The sequence below is a fragment of the Bison bison genome, unplaced genomic scaffold (assembly GCF_000754665.1).
Source record: "Bison bison bison isolate TAMUID 2011002044 unplaced genomic scaffold, Bison_UMD1.0 scf7180017864484, whole genome shotgun sequence".
NCBI lineage: Eukaryota > Metazoa > Chordata > Mammalia > Artiodactyla > Bovidae > Bison > Bison bison.
Genome location: NW_011495044.1, coordinates 4,061,131 through 4,068,101, shown reverse-complemented (window position 1 = coordinate 4,068,101; position 6,971 = coordinate 4,061,131).

Below are 6,971 nucleotides of genomic sequence, written 5' to 3'. Positions count from 1 at the left end.
AAAGAGTGTGGTTAAGAAATATTTCTTTTGTTCTACTTTTTTGGGTTCTTACCGCCACTTCTTTTAGGAGCAGATCTCCCCAGGGGTGTGTGTAGTCTCCTGGCTCTCAGAACAGCCGCTGCCCCGGGATTCGCCACCTTGTTCTGCCCTCAGGTGAAATTAGGTGACGTGTGTAGCTTCCTTTCCACTAGTGCTCTTCTCCCTGGGCCCTGCTCCTGCCCCAGAGCTCTGTGGATTTTCCTCCAGAGGCTGTGGGAACATTCCCTGCATTTACAAGACTCGTTTGCCATGGAGAGTAGATGGTTTCATTCCCAAACCCTTCTCTTCCAGGGGCCCAAGGAGACTAGAACTTTGTGCATACCCCCCCTACCCCCTGTTTTCAACTTTATTTTTAAAAGCATTAAAAATTGTGCTAGTCTCCTTTGCTGCATGGACTTCAAACTGCATGAAATGCAATAAATTTCATTTTAGATAATTTGGAGTCTGGGTTTCTGTGTCTGAGGACATTCATGGGACCCTTTGCTTGGGGTTGCCTGCCTGCCTTAGGTCCTGGGCTATGTATGGTGCATGAGCCGGATTCAGCCTGTGTCCTTCTTGACTGAGGGTCGAGAGAGAGAGGAAGCTCTCTCTCTCTCCTTCAAGCAAGGCCCTGAGTAAGTTCCTCCACTCTGGCCTTGGCACATGCTGGCACTCTGAGCTACCTGCTATGGCCATGCCCATTACCAAAGGCCTGACATCTGCCATGGAGGGTGGCCCAGGCCCCTTGTCAGCCAACAGGTCAGAAGCCGTCTACAGCCAGGGCTTGCTTCCTGTTAATTGAAGTAGGGAGGATAGAAAGAGCATGCCACTTCATTGGCCACAGAGGCCAGTGGTGAGCCGTCTTCGTTCCTTTTCACCATGCCATTTACAGCTAGAATGAGGCCTGATATCACGGGAAGAGCAGAGAACTGGGTGCCAGGAAAGGAACTCTTTGTTTTCTCAGATAGTAATATGTCATAAAACCTTGGGCAACTTCTTTCTGGGACTCTCTTAAGGGGTGGAGGCCAGGCTGGGGAAGAGGCTTTAATAGATGACTTCAAGTCTGATCCTAAGGCCCACATAATTAATTCCCTCACCAAATATCCCCCATTGTCAACCGTGTTAAGCTCTTGGACATCTATTTCATTTTCTGTTATTTACTTAAATGGACCTTACCTGACTCCACAAGAAAAGACAATATGTCTTGCATTGAAAACATACACGGTGAAATAATAAAACATGGCAGAATTATGAAGACTGTCATTGAGTAGGAAATCTGAATCACTGAAAACGAGAACAAATGTTCTGCTTGCAATGACGGAGACAGAGTTCTTAAAATGAGGTTTCACATTTGATCCTGAGCTTCCTGACCACCAAAGCAAAAAAAGAGATGCGACCAGGTGAGAGATTCACGCTATAAAAGAAAGAAAACATTCTTTGGCAAAAGCAGATGTTCCTCGCTGTAAGGTTTTGGATACGTGGTGCCCCTCCGGTGTCATCAAGGCAGACGAAGCAGGTGATGCTGTCACCATCGGTCTGGTCTGCCCCGAAGATTCTAGCCCTGAATTTGTCTGAAGGGGATTATCTGACTTTCCCACCATCCTGTTCCCAGACATGTCTCAGTGAGTCGTGCAGGTAATTTACTGATAGCCTGTGCCCAGCCCCACATGGAGAGGCTGCAGGAGAGGGCTCGTGGAGCACCCGGAAGGGATTCTGGGCTCATAGAGAGGGCAGAAGCTCAGCTCATTTCCTGGCTAACTCTTCTTTATTGAGGCCACTGCACTGTCACACCTTGCTGCTCTTCCACTCAGTCCCCAAAACCCAAGCATAACTGCAATCTCAGACAAGTGAGTGAGGCCCCATTTTCCCACAAACTTCATTCTTAATTTGGAGGTATTTTGACCAGTTCCCTTACTGAGCACGTTCCCTTTAAATTTCCCCGCCAGCAGGGCCCATGCGGGTGTAAACAAACACTTCGGTACAGCCCAAGAGAGCCCCTATCTAATACCCAGCACGATCCCCTTACATCCGGAGCACTCTTAGACATTTTTCCTAGCACTTGCAGCATCTGTCCTCCCAATGATCTTCACAGTGACCCTGCAGGGGAGACAGGGAGAGGGATGGTGATTCCTGTATTATAGATGAAGACATAGGAGGCCCAGTGAAGTGCAGTGACTTGCCCAAGGTCACTGAAGGAAGAGGGTGGAGCTGAAACCAAAACACTGGTCTCCTGACCCCCTGCATACATGGTTGCTTTCTGGCCAAGGGTGGTGGTGGTGGGGTGTGTGTATGTGTAAGAAAGAATAAGACTTTACTAAAAATGAATGGTCTCCTTTTGCTCTGTCTCCCCAAACCCATTGGTGCAGCCTTGAGTATGCATGGAATAAACAGAGCAATTAGATCTGATTTGTGGACAGCTGGTGGTTGGGATAACCCAGAGGTTGATGCTGGAGACCAGGGACCCCTGGGATTATGTAAAAAAAGATCTCATGGCCAGCCTCCTTGCTGCTCAATTCTACTGAGGCCACAAGGGGGCAGCAGGTAGCACTCACCCAAGAGGCGGAGGTGTCTTGTCCAACCCTTATCCCAACTTGAGACAACTATAGGAACTATGAGGCACAACTGTCCCCTTTCTCAAGGGGTACTAGACCCTTAACTCCCTTTTGAATAAGATCCTTAATTTTTGCAGGGAGGGACCTTCCTAGGGCAACGGTGAGGGCTGGAAACACTATCCTCTCCAGAACATCACATCCAGGCAGGTGGTTAGATTCTGTTGTTCAGTTGCTTGTGTCCAACTCTTTGTGACCTCATGGACTGCAGCATGCCAGGCTTCCCTGTCCTTCACTATCTCCCACAGTTTGCTCAAACTCAAGTCCACTGAGTCAGTGATGCAGTCCAACCATCTCATCCTCTGTCGCCCCCTTCTTCTGCCCTCAGTCTTTCCCAGGATCAGAGTCTTTTCCAATGAGTCAGCTCTTCACATCAGGTGGCCAAAGTATTGGAGCTTCAGCATTAGTCCTTCCAGTGAATATTCAGGGTTGATTTCCTTTAGGATTGACTGGTTTGATCTCCTTGCTGTCCCAGGGACTCTGAAGAGTTTTCCAGCACCGTAATTCGAAAGCATCAGTTCATCGCTCAACCTTATTTATGGTCAGATTTTAATAATGACTTTTTGACAGCCCTTTTTATCTCCATCCTTGTATCTTCACATTCTTTTCTCCCCTACACTCTATATTCCCGTCACACTCAAATTACTTGCTGTTTCCTGAACTCACCTCCATATTTTCAGAAGTCCTGACCCCAGTGGCTGTCCTTTTTTAGAAATATATTTATCTATTTATTGGCTGCTCTGTGTCTTTTTTGCTGCACACGGACTGTCTCTGGTTCAGCGATCAGGGGCCACTCTCTAGTTGCCGTGCGTGGGCTTCTCACTGTGGTGGCTTCTCTCACTGCAGAGTGTGGGCTCTAGGGTGCATGGGCTCAGTAGTTGTGTTTCACGGGCTTACTTGCTCCTCGGCATGTGGCATCTTTCCAGACCAGGGGCCAAACAAAAGTAAAAGTCCTTTTACTTCTTTTTCTAGTTATTGAACTCCTATACATCCATAAAGGCCCAGTTTAAATAACCCTTGCTGAGAAACTTCTAACTCATAGGGCAGAGCTTGCAAAGAGCTCTTTGATGCTGTCATAGTAACCTCTACAGCCTCTATTATCAATGCTCAGACACACAGTCATTTGACAAATATTTCTTTGGCACTTTCTGTGTTTCCGACATATTTTGGACATTGTGAAGATATCTGAAAACAAGCCAGATGAGCCTTGTGCTATCACGGAGCTTATACCGGGTTGGGGGCTGGGGAAGAGGAACGAGTGGGGAGGGGACAACAAACACAAGACCAGTTAGGCTCTGAACAGTCTGTTAGAGCTTTCTGGTTTGGGCTGTCTTCCTCACCAATGGTCCTTCTCCAGTTCAAGGCCGTCTCTGTGCCTCCAGAGTGCAACTTAGGGCCTGGCAGCAACAGAATGACAGCAACTGATGAGCGAGCACATGAACACAAACCCTTCCCTGAAAACAGGGCCTCCAGCACTGCACACATTCTTCCCTCTGCTCATTGGCTCTCACTATCACTTTCTACTTGCTGGCCGTTTTCTGTTGAGCACTGATGATATGCTAGGCAGGGGTATTTGATGGAGATTATTCTTTTAAGAAAATTTTGTGTAGGAAAATACATCTAAAGCTTGGTATTTAGATGAATTAAATCTCATTTCATCTTCACATCCTCATTAGGTAGATATTCTCATTAGTGAGAAACTGAGGCTCAAAGAGGTTGAGAAATTATCCAAGGGCACCAACTTGTTGAGTGGAGCCAGATGCTCCATGAAGCCTCTCATCTCAGTGGGCTCAGCCCCATAGGTCATCCCCTCTGATAGTGATTCTTTTCCTACAGAGAATGGAAGTCCCTGCCTTCCAATTCCTGCGTCGGGACCTAGCCTTTATCCCACTGATCCAGCCATCTATAGGCCTCTGTAAGGTGGCGCTGACCTCGCAGGAGGAGAGGACCCCAGGGTGGAGGGCCAGGCAAGTATCTGGTCACATGAGCAACTTGGGCCTGGCCTCCGCAAGGCCCTCAGAGCCAGACTGGCCGTGGTACCCAGCTTGGGTACTGGGCCACTACCATGAGGGGATAAGAAGACAGCAGGCTGGCATTCAGGAGGGGAGAGCCTGAGCTGGGCCCCAGCTGCACCAGGCTGGGCTGAGCTCCTCAGGCTGGCCGGTGCTGAGGAGAGGTCTGAAATGGAGCTCAGCCCCACCACCTCTTGGGCTCCCAAGCCCTGTGCCCTTCTCTTCCAGTGAAGGTCTACGGGACAGAAGCTTTCTAAGATACTGAATGTGTCGAACTGTCTTTATTTTGCCCTTTGTTTAAATGACCGTTTGGCAGCGTGTGGGATTCTAGGTTCACAATTACTTGCCTTCAGCACTCTGAAGACACTATTCCATTGTCTTTTGGCATCTGTTGTTGCTGATGAGATGCTTACTGTCAAGTCAATTATTGGACCTTTGTAGACAAGCTATCTTTTCTTTCTGGTGGCTTTTAGAATTTCATTATTATTCTTGTTATTCTACACTTTGGTGACAAGGTGTCCAGATACAGGTTGTTTTTTTTTTTTCTTTTTTCCATGTGTATTTTTTGTAACAGTTTTGTTTTTAAAGATATCTTATGAGGCAGTCTGGGACTTTTAAATCTAGAAATTCATGTCTTATTTCTGGAAAGAACTTAGTCACTCTTTCCAGTATCTTTTTCTGAAAGCAATAATATATATGCTAGAGTTTCTCATTCAATTTTCTTTGTCTCATTTCTTTCATATGTCTAATTGTTTTATCGTTCTGTGCTTCATTCTGGAGGATTTCTTCAGTTCTAGCTTCTAATTCACTTATTCTCTTTTCAGCTGTATTTACTCTACTAACCCATCTACTGAGTGTTGGTGAAATTAATTCATTTCTAAAATTTATAGATAACTATTCATAACTGCTACATGTTTCTGTCTGATATCTTCCTATTCTTATTTTATGGATGCTATTCCTTCCTTTATCTTCTTAACGATCTTAACTATATTAAACTTCCTTTCAGATTGTTCCATTATGTCTAGGTCTTTAAATATGAATCCTCTCATGAGAGAGGTGTCTCTCAAGACAGTGTATTTCTTATATGTTGTGGTTTATCCTTGAGATAGCTATTTTCAGCACATTTTCCTGACCGTACCCTGGGATTTGGAGGCCACTCTATGATATCCCTTGTGGCTCAGCTGGTAAAGAATCCGCCTGCAATGCAGGAGACCTGGGTTCAATCCCTGGGTTGGGAAGATCCCCTGGAGAAGAGAAAAGCTACCTACTTCAGTATTCTGGCCTGGAGAATTCCATGGGGTTGCAAAGAGTCAGATACGACTGAGCCTCTTTCACTTTCACTATGGTATGACCTCTCAGCTGTATCTGCCCAAGCCTTGTAGAAGTACACTAGCCCCAAACTAGTTCTTATATGTGTCTTTTTGGATTTTTGCATGGCATGAATATCAGATCCTGAGTCCATATCCATGTGGATGGGCTTAAGGTATCCTAATCCTATGGGCATTCTTTCTTCCCAAAGCCAGGTCAGGTGGTTAACAGGCAGAGATAATTTAGTCCTGTTTATGGCAGGCAGCACTTCCCCAGGCCAAGCACTAAGTGCGGAGCCTGACTCTAGTGGGGTCTACAGGTGTGCGTCCCACCCCATTGCAATGCAGAATCCCTCCTCGGAGGTACAGCTTCAACTCCTGCTCACCACTGGACTCTCCTCTCATTTACTGGCCTTAGAGATTGCGCATTCTTGCTTTTAAACATGGATATGTGTTTTTGTTTTTAGTTATCCAGCATTAATCTTGTACATCTGCTTCTTTAAGGGGGAGGGACTTTAATAAAGTGTTCCATCAAGTTTGACCAATCAAGTCCTCTCTAGGCCTCCCATCCCCATCACTGAGCCCCCGTTCTCCTCTCTGAACCTCTACATCTCTCACCCGGTCTCATCCCTTTTTGGAGCCCCCTTCCCTGACACTCCATCTGCCATCCCTACTGTTCACGTCCTCTTCCTCCCTAAATCCTCCTTCAAGTTTCCTGACCATGGGAGAGGAGAGAAGGAAAGCTTTCCCCACCACATTCTCAGCAACTCATAAAAATCCTTCCCCCTCATTTTCCAATGAATTCCACTGTCCCAGTGGCTCTCACTAAGAACACGGAGCCTGCCCACAGGGCTACGGTGGTGTTGTCCTCTGCATGGTCTTCTAGGAGTTGGGGTCACGGAGGAAAAATCCTGAAGGCCGAGGAGAAGTGGCACAAGGAGAGATGGCTTTGCCCTTCATTCCCACACCCCCTCACCCTCAGTGTCTCCTCCTGGTGGGCCCCCCCAGCCCTGAGGATCAATGGG